This window comes from Protopterus annectens, chromosome 1.part0 (genome assembly GCF_019279795.1).
Source record: "Protopterus annectens isolate FY-2018-M chromosome 1.part0, PAN1.0, whole genome shotgun sequence".
NCBI classification, from domain to species: Eukaryota; Metazoa; Chordata; order Ceratodontiformes; family Protopteridae; genus Protopterus; species Protopterus annectens.
In genome coordinates, this window is record NC_056725.1 from 172,738,804 (window position 1) to 172,758,299 (window position 19,496).

At 38.1% G+C, this 19,496-nt stretch overlaps 1 protein-coding gene across 1 annotated transcript in view; it reads right to left on the reverse strand.

The window, feature by feature from the left end:
* LOC122795996 overlaps window positions 1-19,496 on the reverse strand; it is a 928,531-nt gene that overhangs the window by 187,557 nt on the left and 721,478 nt on the right. The gene's annotated exons all lie outside the window — the stretch shown is intronic.

A 19,496-nucleotide genomic window follows, 5' to 3' on the forward strand; every position in this document is an offset into this window, starting at 1 on the left:
TGAGTTCAGTACATGGAATATATTTAATACTGGAATTGGAAAGACCAGTTTTAATATCTCAGCAACAAACATGTTTAACACTACTTCTGCTTCTCAAGATATTTAAATTTGTGTGGCTTCAATTAGCTTTTAAAACAATTTGTCAGAAAGGTCTCAGCGTGCACTATTACAAGTATATAGGAAGCGAGGGGTATAACTTTTCACTGCTGCTGTATAAGCAAAATGCTAAGTCGTGACACACAGATGGTGTTTAGCTCAGGTCTCTCCACCATGGAAGCAGTTCATACAAAGTCTATATTTATTTTCAATTTGCCCTCCTTCTTCTATTTTTCTGCTTTCCCTAAATAGCTACAGGGGTAGCAATAGCTGACATGCACTGCACTATTCCCTGCTAAGGCATTCAGAGTCCCTGCAGTGTGATTTTAAACACAAGTATTAAGAAGCTGTTAAAGTCCAGTACTGAGAGTTCTTTTCTCACACTATAGATATGAATTACACACACACTTTCTAAATGTGCTTGTCAAACAGAGCTATTTGATTGGCTAAACTGAGCATCTTAGTGGTGATAATGTATAGTTATCACTGCAAAAAAATCAGTTATAGCTAACAATCAAAGCACAGCCAAACCTGCTACAATTGTAACAGAAATGATAAGTTTAAAGAAGAGAGAAAAAAAATCACCTGTCCTGCAGGACTTCATGCAACACACTGACACACAATATTAAGCATTATTAGAGAATTTATCCCAGGTAAACTAAAAGTTACAATAATGACTTTACGCTGAAGTGACATCAAGTTAAGATGGTGAGCATACTACACATTCCTCAGTATGTGTTCTGACATGCATGCACAGTGGGCAAGACAGACATTTCTGCTTGGCCACTTAAGAAAGCAAAAGGCAAATGTGAGGATGAGTGGTGGCAGACAGTAGAACTACTTATAAGGTGAAGTTATACATTTTAATAGCTCCATTGTATAACTGTAATTATCACTACCAGGCCCATCTGTCATGCAGTTTAATTTATTTATTCATTTATTTATTAACTTTGTTGACCAGGTAGGTGGTTTGGTCACCCATTTTTCTTACCCACTCACAGTACAGTTTATCCATTTAAGTTTCACGCTCATGAAAAATGGTTCCTGTTAAGGCAGTAAATCATACCAATCATCAGTAAAAGCATGAATGATGAGCCCAGAGATGATTATTAATATATAAACTACTGCTGATGCCATAGTGCATGATAATGTAGGTATCATACATAAGGTGGTATCTTTCAGATGGAACCTATAAATAAGGATCATTTTCTTTCTCTGTGATTTGAACAGGTCAGTATGGTGGGAGAGGAGAAGAGTGGCTATGGTGTTGACCTAGAGATCCAGAGACATGAGTATGAGTTTATGAGCTTCTACTAATATGCTTTGTGACCCATAGAATCTCAGTACTATTGCTGCAAACCCTCACTGCAAAATGGAGTACCTGTGATGAGTCCAGTGATATCAGCTTGGTGTCACTGTGTTTAATGTAAATTATTAATATATTCATGTTTGCTTTCTGTTCTTAAATACATCCTGTATTATCTTTTCTGGCATTCTTGATTTGAGTCATAGCTAAAAAGGTCCAAAGACCAACCCACTTACCTGATTAACAAATGTAAAAATAAAATAAACACATCAGAAAATGATGTATTAACCAATTGTTACAAGTACAATACACCGATTAATCTAATTAATTTTCACAGTGTATCCACTAATACTGTTTTCTCAACTGATATACAAGTACAGACAGACACAATTTGTAAGTCCAGTGACAAAGAGGAAGGTCAGCTATCTGTCTGTGATGCTAGTGGCTTGGATAAAAAAACAGTCCTTGGGCACCGGAGGACTAATTAAGGAGAAAAAGATTAGGCCCCTCCTGGTTGTTCTAATTTGCTGGGAATGTCAGGGTACATGTTGTCTATGCCATGCTTACATCTGAAGGTTGAGGTATGTCATCCTGAATAGCACTGCAGCATAAGTTCAGGATGGGCCACAGACAGCTTCAGTACTGGCACATCTAAGCTCCACTGTAGCAAGCAAATGGAAACACAAGATGAGATTATGGCACATAAATGGATCACTTTTGGCAAGCCACTGAGCTATCACAACCTTTCCCAGAGGGGGAACACTACTTGTTACACTTCACTCTTCACCTGTGATCAGTGCTCTGTCCCAGTAACAAAAATATAAATAAATAACCTGTAACCCTTAATACAAGGGTGAAAGATTCCTGCCTTTACTGATACCACTAATATCTCTAGATGATAGCCAGTAATTAATATGATGGAATATAGTGACTTTAACTTGCATTGCAGGATGTCCGGATGTAGAATCTGGGCCTTTCAGTACCTTTGTCTATGAGAATAATACTGTAGACAGTCAGCAACACAAATTGCAAAGCTGCCTCACCCTACCTTACCAGTTACTAACTGGCAGTTAGTAAACTGAAAAAGTTAAACTATACAAACTCTGACTTCTCACACCTTGTTAGCAATAACACTACAGCCCTGCTGTGACAGTATGCAGACAGATGAAATGTATCAGTTTGAGGTTCAGCCCTATAGTGATGCCACAGAATCACTTCTTCTCATGGACAGAAATAAAAAGAACAAAAACTGGAAGCAGAAGATAAAATAAAGCTGCATGAGTCCAGAAGAAAAAAGGGAAAGAGAGTGGAAGTATTGTAAAGGAAGAACATTTCCTTACACCTTACTCAGACTAACAGCAAAGCATAACTTTTCTAGTTATATGCCCTAACAGAAGCCTAATATGTATCCTCAAATTCACTGGAATAACAAGGAAAACTGGGAAGAGAGTCAATTCATATGCATAGGTCTTAATCCCCAAAAGGAAAAAAGGTATATGGTTAGAAGGCATCTAAGATCCACATATGCCAGCACCATTACTGTTTTAGTCCCATTTTGATAACTGGTATTTGACCAGTTCTGCTTTCAATTGTTGTAGAAAACGTTTTTGTAAGGATGAAGCCAAATGGTTACTGCAAGAGTCCTACTGGTTGAGTTTTGACTCATCTTGTGCTATACATGAAAACTGCACCATCGTGTGTGTGTGTGTGTGTGTGTGTGTGTGTGTGTGTGTGTGTGTGTGTGTGTGTGTGTGTGTGTGTGTGTGTGTGTGTATATATATATATATATATATATATATATATATATATATATATATATATATATATATATATATATATACAGATAGATAGATAGACAGATAGATTTTTTTTTCGAATATATATACTTGCCAAGAGTATGTGTATGATGTTTACAGATCTCATTCTGTAGATAAGTCAGTGAATTTGCTTAGTCAATGTTTTACAGTTATTTTTTTTTGTACTAAATGACTCGCACCTAGTCTATCATCAACATTTCAGACCTAATCCTTCCAAACAGTTGTTGCAAGATTCTGCAACAAAAGATGCAACATCAGTGAATGACTTCATCATCTTAGGGAGTCAGTTACATACCTGGGAGAGTTGATGCCTTGTCAAAACGCTTCTTAGCCTTTTTCTTTTATAAAATAGTTCACAGCCTCAGTGTCAATCATTCTAACGTAGGGATTCTGATTATGACATACAGATTAACTCACTCCAATCCAATTACATGACCTCCAGAATTTCATAACACACAAGACGTCCAAAAGCATTCCCATCACTAGTAAGGTAACCAAAGAGGCTCACAGTTATACAAAGAAGATGCCACTTTATGGCTGGGCCCCAAGGCCCTCTTATTCGTGGACTGAGTTGAAGACTGCTGTGAAACAATGGACCTTTGATTGGCACAAAATTTACTATAGCACTTCAGGGAATAAATCATCCATAAATGCTCATTTCAAAGAGGAAGACAATGTGCTTATTCATATAGCAAACACTGGGACAAAGCTTATCAAACCCTGGTATCTATTTATTTTTATTTATTTTATTTTATTTTATTTTACTTTATTTTTCTTGTTAATTAGGGTAGAACATCAATCCTTCAGATATTTTTCAGGTTCAGCTCAGAGTTACACTGGACCATTCAATTAGAAAAGGAGTCTTTATTAAAGTTTTCAGTTACAGACTAATTACTTGCAAATGCTGTGCAGTTAGGAAAATAACTTCAGTAGGAACACATGCATAGTGTAAGATAACAGCTGTTTAGGGTGGAAGCTGTAAACAGTGCATTTGTTCTACTTAGTGTATTTGCAGTGGTGATAGCTATAAAAAAGAGGGAAGTCAGATCAATGTAGAAGGTTAAGAGACAGGAGATGAGACTGAGAGGGAAACAGAGAGAAGACAATGTGATTTGTGTAAATGAGTGCATGGCATGACTAGGTAAATTGGTTGAGAAAATGTATATTTAGAAAGTTGGTATTCTGGACATCTATGCCAAATTAATATTTGTGAAGCATTTGCACTGGACACGTTTGAATAGATTTTTTTTTATTTATTTCTAAATTCAATAAAAAAGTCACTGAATTGTACACATCTTGGTAGGGATTTCCAAGTTGAAGGTGTTAACACTTTGACAGTGATCTGTTGAGTGAAATCTAGTATGGAGGGTTTAAAGGTTGGGGATGGATGGAGTCAGGGATCCTAAGTTATAGAGACTGAAAAAATGCTGTAACGCAGTTAGAACTGTTGATCAGATTTGTACTGATAACCATTTTGTTTTGATTAGTGTGTAACGAGCATTTTATAGAGGTTAGAGGGTATTAAATGTATAAATATTACTAGACATAGTTTGTAAGGAAGGAAGAATCTTTTTCGATTCTGCTGAGATTACAAGTGTGAAAGAAGCATTCCTTTCCTTATGGCTGTTTTTCCAACAGAGATAGAAAGTGTGTCTTTTTATAGCTCTGAATAATAGTTCATTTACTTTGGTTTAAGTGACTTGGATGTGATGTGAAATTCTAACACTATGACTACACCAAATGCCTAGGTATCTGAATCTGCCTTTATATGGTCAAGGTTGTGAAAAATAACCAACTTTCAAGAATTTTAGTGTAGATTTACGTTTTCTTGGTGTTTAAGAGGAAGCATAAATCTTCTACATATTTTTTATGTTTGCATGGGAAGCTTTTGCTCTGGAAATAACCATGTCATTAGCATATAAAGTTACAGGTGGGTAGGTGTGGCTGTTTACAACTACCACTGTAAATAGCTGTTATCTTATATTATGTATGCATTCCTACTGAAGTAATTTTTCAAACTGCCCAGCATTTGCACCTTCCTTTTGGCACTGGCCTTACAAATTGTGAAAATCATATATAATTTTTTGGACCCCTTGGACCTCATTGATACTGGCAAAGCCCAACGTGGTCCACGCCCAGATTGGGTCTACCAGCATCCTTCTATCCCCAGTCTTGCTGTGATGTTGCTGTGGTGAGTCATGGAAATTAAGGGCATCATTAAGGGCGTCATGAGAACTTGACTTTACATGATTATGTCTGGTGGGGGGGGGTTTGTTTGTTTTTTTTTTTTTTATTTTATATATCTTGCCCACGTTTCCCTTTCTCCACATTCACTGGTTGCATCTGAGGGCAAGTCTCCTCTTTGGACCATGCCTCCCTGCCTCCCTTTGGACAGCCTCACCAGTGAGTGCCTCCCCTTAGGATGGACATGCCCATCCATCCCTGTCTTTCCATCTGTTGCCAAGTAGCTAGTCAAACCTGGCATTTTTGGGCTGTAGTTAAGGCTTTATCCCCCCTATACCATTAGAGTGATTTTCAGCAGGTACATTACTAATGAAGGGGAATAATATGGAAGACAGAACTGATTCTTTTTGCATGCCTTTGTGTAAAGCAGCTAAAGGGATGGGGTGGAACCTAAATGAACTTTTAACTGTCTATTATGTAGGAAGGATGTGAACCAATCTAAAGTAGGGGTGGGACTGTAACCTATCCTTACAAGCAATTTTAGAGGGATAATGTGAGCGAATAAATCAAATCTTTTCATGAGATCTATAAGGAGGGCACCTATGAGCATGGCACTTTTCATGTTTTGGAGAATATCATCCCTAAGGATGCAGACAGCAGTCCCTGCACTCCTTCCTATCTGAAAGGCACATCTGATGTTGTGATCAAATTTTGTACATCTGAATACAGTGGAAGAGTCTTTTAAATGTTTTGACAGTACAGGCTGGCATGAAAGAACATGCTCTGGTATATATTAGTGTGCTTTTTTTTTTTGCAAGATTTCTTAGTACACTGAATCTACTTTTTTTTTTTTTTTTTTTAAGTAGGAGAGACATTCCATTGACCTCATGTTTCACTCCTAAGTTTGTAAAGAGATTTTACATCTTTAATAAACCAATGGTTATGTGGTGATTTAAGAAACCTGAATATTTTAGAGAAATGTTTGTCTTGCATGTGGAGTAATATATTTGTGAGTGTTGAGTATACTGCAGATGACTCCTGAATAGCTTGAAGGGGTCCCAATTTGTCAGAGAGAGGTCAGTTTAAAGGGATTCAATGTTTTTGTGATCCTGGTCTGAAGGTTATTAGATAGGGAGTGGTGTTTATGATGTACTTTTTAGAGTGAATGTACTTAGGCAGTGGTCACTAATAAAAGGTAGTGAGTGAAGAAATTGAGTTATAAATGTTTGTTATTATTAGACTCAAGAGGAAATGATTGCCTGATTTTAAACTGGGTCTGGTGTTTTCCTTAACTAGTTGTATAAGCCCTGGCTGGTAAGGATGTCTTGAATTCCCCAAAGGGAAAGGCTGAGGAGGTTTATATTCAAGACACCCAGAATGATAATGGCTTTATTTGGTTTAGTGTGCTGCAAATGGCACTAATGACAGTCATACATTTGTTTTGTGATTAACCAGAAGTGATAGGTAGGATACCATAAGGTTAGGTTTGGCATGTACTGGAAGGGAATCTTATTAGCTAGCAAGTTTGAGACATGGTCATTTAGTGATGACCTTTGTGCTGTGGGGGTAATGTATATATGCTGTAGAGCATAACACTCACTGGAGACAGTTGTTCAATTCAAATGCATTTTACTTGCATTGAGAAATTCAAACTAAAGTAAATTTTAACTTGAGAAAAAAAAGCATTCTGCTTAAGCTATGTCAAGTTGCTTACAATTCAGGCCCTTAAAAAGTATTTCAAAAAGAATATAATAGTCCATTGTAATCTATTTTTCAGGTTAGATCAGACTGGTTTGCAACTCTCAGGCTCATTGACAAACACTCTATTGTTGTCCTTGATTACAAGCACATCCAAAATAGGCTCCTGTTATTCATTTGAATAAATACGTAGGCAGGTTCCTTGTTTTCCACTCAGTACATCAACAGGCAAGTTCCTAGTATTGCATATCTTCTCCTGCCCAAGGTTCCCACAAGACTCTCCACTCTTGTTACAAATCCCTGTCTATAAGATGCAAACATGTCTAACATGAATCTCTCATGTCATGAATCTTGGAATCCTCCTTTCAAACACAAATGTTCAAGTGTTACAGATTACTTACATTATCATATGCCTTTACTGCCATATTACACTGATTCTATATGTAACTATCATGTTTTCACAAAAAATATACATTTCATCAAAATTTTGTTTCTGATGGCTAATATAGCTGCTACACACACACACACACACACACACACACACACACACATATATATATATATATATATATATATATATATATATATATATATATAGGGGCTCCTACTAAATTTCGAAGTTTCAAAACTTCAAATTTCTTATGGTCGAGGCCATAAGATTGAAGTTTTGAAACATCGAAATGTAAACAAAAAATTAAAAAAAATCTTTTCTTTTTACATTTTTGCAGGGGGGCAAGCCTCACTGCACCCCCCACACCCTTTGCTAATTGCCCCCCCCCGCAGAAACATTTAAATTGTGTTTTTTTTTTTTATTTGTTTCGTAATTTTGATATTCCGAAACGTCGATCATATGGTCTCGGTCATATGAAATTCGATGTTTCGGAACTTCAAGATTCTCAAGTGAATCTATATATATATATATATATATATATATATATATATATATATATATATATATATATATACTCACACACACTCACACATATAATGTAAACAAATGCATACAAATTAATAAACAAAACAAAATAAAGTAGTACAAGACCTACATATGCCAGCTACAATCCTAATAAAACCCTAAAATCCAATACAAATAAAATTAATTCATTAATTAACTAGATAGTAAGTTAAAGCTTCCCTAGTGCAAATGTATGTACACACTTACCTTCTAAAAACAATACATGAAAATAAAACATTTCCAAGTTTATAAATAAATAAAACAATAATTCAACTACAATAAAATCCCTAACACTAAAAATGACAATAACATCCCCATGTATGTGTTGTGGTATATTGTAATGTAAAATGATTGCTCTGCCCATTTAAACTAGCTGATTTCTGTCCAGGCTTATAACTTTAACTTTTAAACTGTATAGAGTTTTGACATTTTCAGGGTTGTGAGCCCACCCTGTGGTCCAGAGGGACAAAGCCTTGACTGCACCCATACTTACTTAAGTTTGAGTGATGGGGCACTGGAAGAGTGGGAAAGATAGGATGAGATATGGTTAGTTACAGCTCACCCATCTTGGGGAGAGGGTGTGGTGGTTCACTGCTCCATTGTTAAGGTACAAGGCCAGAGCATGGAAAGCATGACTCCATTGCAGGGAAGGACATATACTTTGGCTGACCACAATTGAAACAGTATCTTCTATACATCCATGAGAAGGAGCTCACATGTGCAGGGTAGAGGGCAACATAAACTTTACGGGCACTCATAAAATCGTCTAAGGCCAGCTTTGAGAGAAAAATTGCACAGGACACTAAGGATAATCACAAGGCTTTCTTTAGTTATGTTAGGAACCTGGGTGGGAATTCCCAGATATGCTCAGAATTAGTCCAAAATGACAAAAAATACATCAAACCCACAGACATTGCCAACATCCTAGCTGACAGGTTCAGCGCAAACATCTCCCCCCTCCCCACCAAAAGGGCAAATATCTATCCCAGCAGAGTGCTGCCCCCTTGACATCTCAGATGCTCAGGTAAGGGCAGCCCTCTCCAAAGCAAAAAACACAGCATCAATGGGACCAGACGGTGTCCCGGGCTGCGTCCTACATGAAATCCAAGAAGAGCTAAACCCAAACATAAAACTACTGTTCAGTCTCAGCCTTACTACAGGATATGTACCCAAAGAGTGGCGTACAGCAACAGTGGTCCCTCTCCACAAAGGTGGTGCCTCAACGGATCCTGAAAACTATCGCCCTATAAGTCTGACTAGCTTGGTCTGCAAAGCTATGGAAAGGATCATCATGGACCTCATAAATAAAGATATTGGGGGCCTACAGACACTGGATCCTACCCAGTTCGGCTTTGTTAAGGGCAGATCCTGCCTCTTAAACCTGGCTGATTTCTTTGAAACAGTCACCAAGGCCATTGACGAGGGGAAGGTGGTCCACACAGCCTACCTGGACCTCGCAAAAGCCTTCGATACAATACCCCACTTGGGCATTATAGATAAGCTCACCAGCTTAAATATAAACACCTATGTCACTAGATGGGTTGCAAACTGGCTCAAGGACAGAACCCACATGGTTAGAATTGCTGGAGCCATGTCAGACTCCAAACCAATTACAAGTGGATCCCACAAGGCTCAGTCCTGGGACCTCTCTTGTTTGGTATATATTTCTTGGAGGTACAGGCCAACACGGAAGGACTGTGGCTGACCAAGTTCGCAGATGACTGCAAACTGGGCACCATAATCGACTCTCCAGCCGACACCAGCATCCTCCAAAAGGGCCTCATAGAAACAGACAACTGGTGCCAGAGCCATGGCCTCAAGCTAAATGCCAAAAAGTGTATAGTCATCCCCTTTGGCAAAAACAAAGTGCCCACAAATTACCACATAGGTGGTAATCCATTAAGTACAGAAGAAGTAATTAGGGACCTAGGGACCCAAGTTGACAGTAATCTCTCATTTGGCAACCACGTGGCCAAAGTGGTTAGAAAAACATTTTATATAGCCCACCTAATCATGAAGGGATTCACATCTAGATCAGGGGAGGTCACTGTGCCTCTTTACTCATCCCTCATCAGGCCCATAATTGAGTACAATGCCCCTTTTGGGATGTACCTTACCAGACACCTGCAGCAACTGAAAAGACCCCAAAAGTACCTCACCAAGAGGAATAAAGGGCTCAAACAGATGTCATATGCTGCCCGGTTAAAGAAACTCCAGCTCTACTCAGTGGCATACCGCCTGCTCAGAGGCAATCTGTGCCTGATGTATAAATCCATGTCCAACCCGGAATTAATGGACATGCTGCACCTCAGAAAATCCAAATCCCATCGAGCTACGCGCTCGAGAGACTTGAACCTCAGCACTGAAATAAATAGGACATGCTGGAGGGACAGATTCATAACCCAGAGGCTCCCTTCACTCTGGAATAAAATCCCAGTCCAGGTTAGGCAGAGTCCCTCATTGACTTTCTTCAAGAGGAATCTTGATGAGTGGGTGGGAGACCGTAGGTTTACCCCGGGTATCACTTCTGTGTCACTGTTAGACAGAGGCACAGTATACTAACCTCGAAAAAGGGTATAGCAAAATTAATTTAAAATGGGTGGTGAAAGCCAAACACACTCTGGCTAGGCTTATAAATGCCCTAGGGCAGATAGCCCAGTATGAACCTATGAACCTATGAACAGAAAGTCTCTGTGATTATATAGGTGTGCACATCATCATCTGGGAATGGCTTAAGACTCCAATATAAAGTTCTCAGTTTTCAGGATGCCTGCAAAGGCGTAGCAATCCACATGGCTGCCTAAATAATGGCTTTCTCAGGTAGACAATGCTCCTGTACAATACTTGATATATCCCTTAGTTGTGAGAACAAATGGGTTTAGACTCAGGACATGTTGGTGGTCATCATGCATGGGGCAAAAAGGATAAAGAAAAAAAATAAAGGTGTTTATTTTAAGGATTTTTCTATAAAAAAATGCTCAGTGACACTGCACAATTCCACTTGTCATTGCTGTTTCACAATAAATTTCATGAATCACCCCTTGGATCCAAGCTGCATCAGTTAAGGATCATAGTTTAACATTAGGATTTAGGCACACAGTAACAGGAGGATATAGTTCCATAAGAGCAAGATACTTGATTAAGGTGAGAAACAAAATAAGAAATGGAAAAGAGGTCAAACTACAACTTTAAAAACTGAAATAAACAAGCTGTATAGACAAATTAAATATAGTGTGAGACAAGATCAAGGAAATTTTGAAGAAAATGTAAATAATGACATTGTGCAAAATAGGAAACATATTAATAGTTACATAAGTGGTAGGAGTAAAGACATAGAAATTGATCAACTGTGTGTAGATTCTGAATTTTATTCTCAGACACAACAGATTATAGTTACACTTACAAAATGTTATGCAAAGCAGCTTGGCTGCACGGGGGGGGGGGGGGGGGTAAATTGTCCTACTGACATCCAGGTAGCCTCAGATACCGAAATCAAATTACATTATATTGAAAAAGAACTATGCAAACTGGATCCAAACAAGGCACAGGAAGGAGACATAATTAATGATAATGACCTAATTAGACTCATCACGACCCCACAGTACCATTACATCTGTTATTTACTAGGTTGTATAAATATGGAGAGATTCCTTATGATTGGAGACGTGTACTTATTAAACCTGCCTTTAAGGCAAAGGGGAGTAGGAAAAACCCAGAGTCATACAGACACTTAAGTCTAACTTCATGTTGTATAAAAAAATGGAGAAGGTTGTATTGGATAAATTATTATCAGAATTGGAAAGTTTGGGACTTGAAACTATATATCAGCATCTATATGTTGAAAATAGATCATTTACCACCTGTAATATAATGTTGTATAGCAATATAATAACATGAAACATATGAATGAAAAATTGTGCTGTGATGTAATTTATATAGATTTAACTTTATCATTTGATAGGGTCATACATAAAATACTGATCAATAAATTAGTACAACTAGTTATTGATGCACTCTTGATAAGATGGATAGCTGCATGGCTTACAGATAGGACATGGTAAGTATCATACAGCAATTGGACAGGTGAAATTTGATGTTACAATCATGGTGTCCCACATGGCTCTATTTTAGGCAAATACTTGTTTAGATTGTATCTTCCAGATCTATCTTTTTCATCTGAGGTGCTCTACAGTTTGTATGCAGATGACTTGAAAATCGTTAAACTAATTACATGTGTTACAGATAGGGCATGTCTGTAAAGGAACTTAACTAAATTGACCATTTGGGCACAGGAGAATAATATGCTGATAAATACATCAAAAACTAAGCATATGAGATGTGGGAGACATACATTGAAAGGTGAATACTTAATACAGCTCACTGTGATTAAACTGCAGATTCATTTAAGGACCTGGGTATATGGGTAGATCTAGCTTTGAATTTTTCTAATCAGATCAATTGTTTTTTGATAGTTACAGAACTATAGATTATACAAAAAATTTTATAAAGTCTAGGAAATCAGAAATGATGAAGTCATTGTTTGTTAGTTATATTAGACCCAAACATGAATATGAAATAACAATACAGAAATCTTATAATAAAACAAGCATGAGTAAACTGGAAAGAGTACAGTGGAAATATGAATGTGAAAAATTAAGTTATCATGTAAGATTAAGATATCTAAATTTATACAGTGTCTCATATAGATATTTTGAAGAACAGCCTAGATACTTATCATGGGACCAACTGTTTTAGTGTAATGGTAGGCTAGAAGGGTATTATTATCCATGCATGAACTATGTAAATATATTATATATTATATATAAATACATTGTATGTATGTAGGTATGGTTCAGGAGTAGAATAAAACCACAAGACAGATTTCACTAATTCTTCACAATGTACTGCAGAATTAGTCAAATTAGTACCTCACCATCCACCTTATACACGTACTATAACAAAAGTGCATTTAAGTAAGCATCTCTTAAGCAGATGACCTTGATGGAAATCTTACTTTCTAGTGTAGACTGGTGAAATGGAAAACTGCAAGCATCAGAAATGAGAAAAAAAAAGTCCAAAATACAAAAGGGTAGAAAATTTAACTTGAAACATTTTTTGCAGAAAGGCAAACCTCCCTGCACCCTAGATGTGGGGGGCTTATAAATACCAATGCCACGGTCTCACAAACTCAGAAAAAGAAGAGAATCATTTCCAATGCATACTAAGAAATTTCACCAGCAATGATTTCCTATGAAAAATAGTAATCAGCATTATGTTCCTTAGTGTCTTTTTCTTTAGGGCAACTGACATTTGAGGAATTTCACCTGAAACCCCTTTAGATGAGACAGTATAGTCACCATATCAATCTGTCTTTCTCTGACCTGTAATTAACCAGCATCACACCGACTATAATAATAATAATACTTAATACCTAGTGTTATGGAACATAGTCGAATATTTGCAAAAGTTTTAATCTTGCCATGTTCAAGCATCGCTTACAAAAATAATAAAATATGCCATCCACCTATCATGTCATTAATCGAAAAGCAGTTCCTACTTTTTGTTCGAGTAATGATTATTACAGCTTTTCCACTGCCATATTGAACTCCAAGTGCCTAAGTACATTTATCAGTTTATAAAATGATTAATGTAGCTTGTACTTGACATATTTTTGACAGTATAATTACAAATCACTGGATAAGCTATGCCATATAGCATTACTGCATTCAGTATTAGGTGTAAAACATAAGTATAGATTTAACTGAAACTGTAATTTAAGAACCTGTTGTATGATAGTTGTTATAAGCAGCTGTGTGATGATTCCAAAATGCACATCCCTTGTCTATAACCTTATTCAGAAACTTAAACCCACCACTCTTTCTGCAGACCTACTACCCACAGAATACCTGCAAAAAGCAGCAAGAACCATAGCCTACCCCCATATCCATCCTCATTAATATAACTATTTCGGAAGGAACCATCCCATCTATCTGGAAAGTTTCTCACATTATCCCCCTGCATAAAGATGGTAATTCCAAAGAGTTTCCCAACTACAGGCCCATAGCCATATTATCCCCTTTGGCAAAAGTAATGGAGAAATGCATTCATAAACAACTTTTAAGCCACCTACTTGAAAATAATTTATTAGCCACCTGCCAACATGGCTTCAGACCATTTCATAGCACCACCTCTGTTCTCTTATCCTTTACTGACTGCATTAATAAAAATCGTAATAATGACACTCTATCCTCAGCCCTCTTTATTGATTTGTCAAAAGCCTTTGACATGGTTAACCACCACCTCCTCATAAATACACTTAAAAACCTGTCATTGGATGCTCTTGCCATACAATGGTTCCAATCCTACTTAAATAACAGGCAACAGGCTGTACTATGGGCAAATACCTTATCTTCCCGCATCCCAGTTGCCATAGGTGTCCCTCAAGGCTCTATATTGGGTCCTCTCCTCTTCTCCATCTTCACAAATGACCTCCATTCTGTAATTCCACAAGCTACCTGTATTCAATATGCAGACGACTCCACACTTATATGCTCAGCCACTTCCTCATCAGAACTTCAGTCCCTAACCCAAAACACCATTAGCATAGTTGCAAATTGGCTTCTACACCAAAGTCTTATCTTGAACCCTAAAAAACAAAAATGCTACTATTCACCCCTACCCATAGAGCCTCCCCACGTTACTTTACTGTTACTTCTAGTAATGGAACAATAATATCTCCTGACCCTACTACAAAACTACTTGGGGTACTTATTGATAATAACTTCACCTTTGAGCCTCACATTAATAACACTATAAAAACAGTGAACAAAAAATTAGGTTCCCTCTACAGAATTAAAACCTTTCTGACTCCACTAGCCAAGACAACTATAGCCCATACCCACCTTATCTCCACCCTGCTATATGACCCTCCTATCTATACTAAATTATATAAAAGCAACCTGAATAAACTGTCTACCTCCTACAACAATATTGCCAGATTTGCAGCTGGGTCCTCCTATAGGACCCATCATTGTATCAATCTGAATCAACTAGGCTGGTTAGAATTGCCAAATCTAATACTTTTCAACCAACTAACAATAGTCCATAAGATCCTGTATCAACCTACAAATACACCAATACTCAATACCCTAATCACCCCCTATAATAATCTCAAAACCCTACACCCATCTAACAAATTACTAGTACAAATGGCTAAATCCAATAATTCAGCTGGTGACGCATTGTTCCCTAATACAGTGGGTAAAACCTGGAACAGCCTCCCTAATCACCTAACCTCCCTAGCCTCAGCTAACCTATTTAAAAGCAAACTAAAACCCTACCTTAAATCACACTGGTTATGCCCCTGTGTCAACCCAGACTAACTACCAAACCCTTCCCTCAACACCTATCTTCTCATGAGTATAATCTTGTGTCTTCTCTATTGATAATAAAGTTAATGCGACTATACAGCGGACTAATGTCCTGTACATATGTTGAATTATTATCCATAGCCATCTTACACTAGAACTTCTGGTGAGACTTTACATAATAAGAGTGTCCTTATACATACTTTGTATGAAGATCCATTGCTGTTAGACACTAGCATTTTTGTGTGACATTTGTGTGTGTAACTTTATAATTAATAGTGTCTTTGACATATTTTATCAGGAATATCCAAAACTGTTTGCACTTGGATTTTTTCGTATTCAAATGCTAAATCCTATGAAATGTAATGTATGCCTAAGCTTTGTAATGTACCAATGCCTTTGTATATACCATTGTGTTTATAAACATTTTGAGGTAAGTGGAGCTTTTCTCCCCGGGCCTCCACTGAAAATGGACATATATCCAGTTGGACTAGCCTGGTCAACAAATGTAAAATAAAAACAAAAAAAATATATTAAATGTGGAAGTTAGGTAACAGTTGTGGAGATTTTTTCCTGAGTAAGGAATTTGTAACAGTTTCAGATGGTGACAGGACTTGTATCATAGCAAATGGTACTTCCTGCAAAACTACTTGTCTTTTCTGCATAGTTGTAAAACAGCATATCTATTTTAAATTAAAAGTAAAAAAGAATGTCACCTCTGTACTGGCTCTTGTTTTTTTTTTTTTTTTTTCACTAAAAAAGTGAACATTGCTGCAAACTTAGCAAGGGAACTTTTCTTGTGGAGATCGCACTGCTTCCTCAGAAATCTCTCACTGTATGTACTCCTGGGATTTGAGTATTACTGCCATTAAATTGTATTTCCTTATTTCACCTCAGTATACTGGCTACCTATAAATAGCCATGTTGGTGCAGCGGTAGTGTTGTTGCCTCACAGCAAGAGGTTCTCCCGTTCAATTCTCGGCTTGAGCGCCTTCTATGTGGAGTCTGCATGTCCTCCCCGCGGTTGAGTGGCGTTGGAAAGACATGCGAGAATGGGTGTGCCTTCGTTGAAGGTTGGGCATCAAGCTGGCACCTCGGCACCATAAAAATCTACTGCCAATCATTAGCAGACTGGAGTTCTGCTGTGGCAACCCCTAACTGGGAAAAGCCGAAAGAAGAACAATACTGGCTAACTTAGCAAAGGAACTTTTCTTGTGGAGATCGCACTGCTTCCTCAGAAATCTCTCACTGTATGTACTCCTGGGATTTGAAGTATTACTGCCATTAAATTGTATTTCCATATTTCACCTCAGTTTACTGGCTACCTATAAGTAGCCATGGTGGTGCAGCGGGAGCGTTGTTGCCTCACAGCAAGATGTTCTCCCATTCGATGCTCTGCTTGAGAGCCTTCTATGTGGAGTCTGCATGTCCTCCCCGTGGTTGAGTGGCGTTGGAAAGACATGCACAGAATGGGCGTGCCTTCGTTGAAGGCTGGGCATCGAGTTGACACCTTGACATCGTAAAAATCTACTGTCAATCATTAGCGGACCAGAGTTCCGCTGTGGCGATCCCTAACTGGAAAAAGCTGAAAGAAGAACAATACTGGCTACATATAACTTAACTTGCTAAACTGCTGAGGCATGCACAAAGTGTATGGGGATACTGATACCAAACTGCCTGCTTCTTAGCACTTTTGTCCCCCCAAAATTGTTTTTTTCTGCTAGACAAAATACAGTTTTTCCTCTAATTCTGCCAGATAAGAATTTGGCTACTACAACTGCTCTTTCTCCCTAGTGCAATAACCACATATGTAAAGTGCTAGGTCTCTCACCCTAGAGCACGGCTAAGAGCAAGCCTTTTAGTGCTTGTATTTCTTTCTTTTCCCACTAAACATAGTTCACATTCAATCCCAAGGCACAAATATATATATATATATATATATATATATATATATATATATATATATATATATATATATATATAGTAGGGAAACACTGAGGTTTCAAGAGATTCCTACTTGTTCTATTGATTGTTTTTTGCTAGTCCCAAGGGCCTCGGCAGAATTTGGCTACTACAACTGCTCTTTCTCCCTAGTGCAATAACCACAAATGTAAAGCACTAGGTCTCTGACCCTAGAACACACTTAAGAGCAAGCCTTTTCATGCTTGTATTTCTTTCTTTGCCCACTAAACCTAGTCCGCGTTCAAACCCAAGGCTCAAATATATATATAGTAGGGAAACATTGAGGTTTCATGAGATTCCTACCTCTGCTATTGATTGTTTTTTTTTGCTAGACCCAATGGCCTCGGCTCTTCCCCACTCTATTCCCCTACCCTACCCCCAATTTTCACCCACCCCCACTACCTCTAGATTTAAACTTATCCTCAACCACACACCACCATCAAACATCCAATCACAGCTACCCTTTCTCTCACATACCTCCTTACATCACTTCCACTAAATCCACCCCACATCTATCACCTCCCACCCTACCCACTCATCACTTTTCTCTCTCCACACCACACCCACAACTCAGTACCACCCTTCAACTCAGACAATATGACTCCCACACTCACATCATCTAAATCACTAACAGCTACAGCCCTCTATATTTCAAGCACCATTCTCCTTATATCCCTCTATTGACTCACCTCTAACTTCATCCCATTCCTACCCGTCACCCTTCCCCCCTGGCCAAACTCAGCTCTTCCCAACCCCATAAATTCATCATACCTTATCATTACCCCAACTCTATTTAATACCACATACATAGTCTAGCAAAGATTCAAAATCCCATCTAAAGACACTTCCTGCTATAGACTTAAAAAACTCTATTTTAAGCTCTCCAAGCTCCTTTGACACGTTGCTCTTAAGCTAACTCATTCCAGGGATATACACCCCAATCCAGATCCCACCCTCCAAACCACTACCATGCACAGCTCCCTCCTGTTCACTCCCAACCTCCTTCACAAAATACAAAAAATTTCCCTTCTCCTCCTTAATATTAATTCAAGAAGTATCACAAATAAAGTCCATGACCTGCATACCACTCTCTCCCTCTACTCCCCTGACATTATAAAACTAACAGAAACCATACTAAAACCTAACATCAACAGTGGGAAAATCATTGCCCCAGGATACAGTATACTATGTAAAGATAGGTTATCTAAAAAAGGTGGAGGTGCATCACTCCTATTCAAACATCACCTCACCCTTGAACCCATACATACAAAACTGCCAGCTTTTGAAAAATGCAGAAATATTACTTTCCAGGCTTAAACTTAACCCCCACAAAAGTATTAATACTCTTGGTGGTTACATTCCACCAGGAAACAACATCCCCACACTAGAAAGTACCCTACACTGGGCATCAAACTCCCTCCCACAAGAAACTATCTTCTTGGGGGATTTCAACATTGATTGGCTATTATGCTCCTCCTGTAACCACTCATTACACATAAACCTGCACGGGTTCTCCCAACTAATCATAACCCCTACTAGGACAGACAAATCCTCCAGGCACCAATCCATATTGGACTGGACCCTAGTCAATAACCCCACTCTCATGTCCCACTAAGGTTGTCTCCCAGACAGCCGAAGCAACAACTTCCCAACCTTTCTCATTCACACCAAATCCCATCAAACTCACCCGCCCACCTATCGACAAATCAGAGACAAAAAGAACTTCAATACCAATAATTTCATTGCCTCCCTCAAAAGCTGCAACTGGGATACCCTTAAACAGCTACCACTAGATGCAGCAGTAAAGTCCTTCAACTCCACCTTTTTAAACATCCTCAACCATCATACGCCACCTAGAACTATAAAAGTTAAATCCAACCATGCCTTCTGGCTTAGTAAAGAATGCAGATCACTTCTCAAAATTTGGGATAAAGCCTGGGTAAGTTATCTCAAAAAGAAATCACACCTAACTAAACAAACGTGCTTTGAATTACAGAATAAGGTAAAAAAACTAGTCAAACATGATAAAACCAATTACTACCATAATTTGCAAATAAAACCCCAAAACAACCCCCAAAAGTTCTTGGCTGCAATCAATACCATACTACACC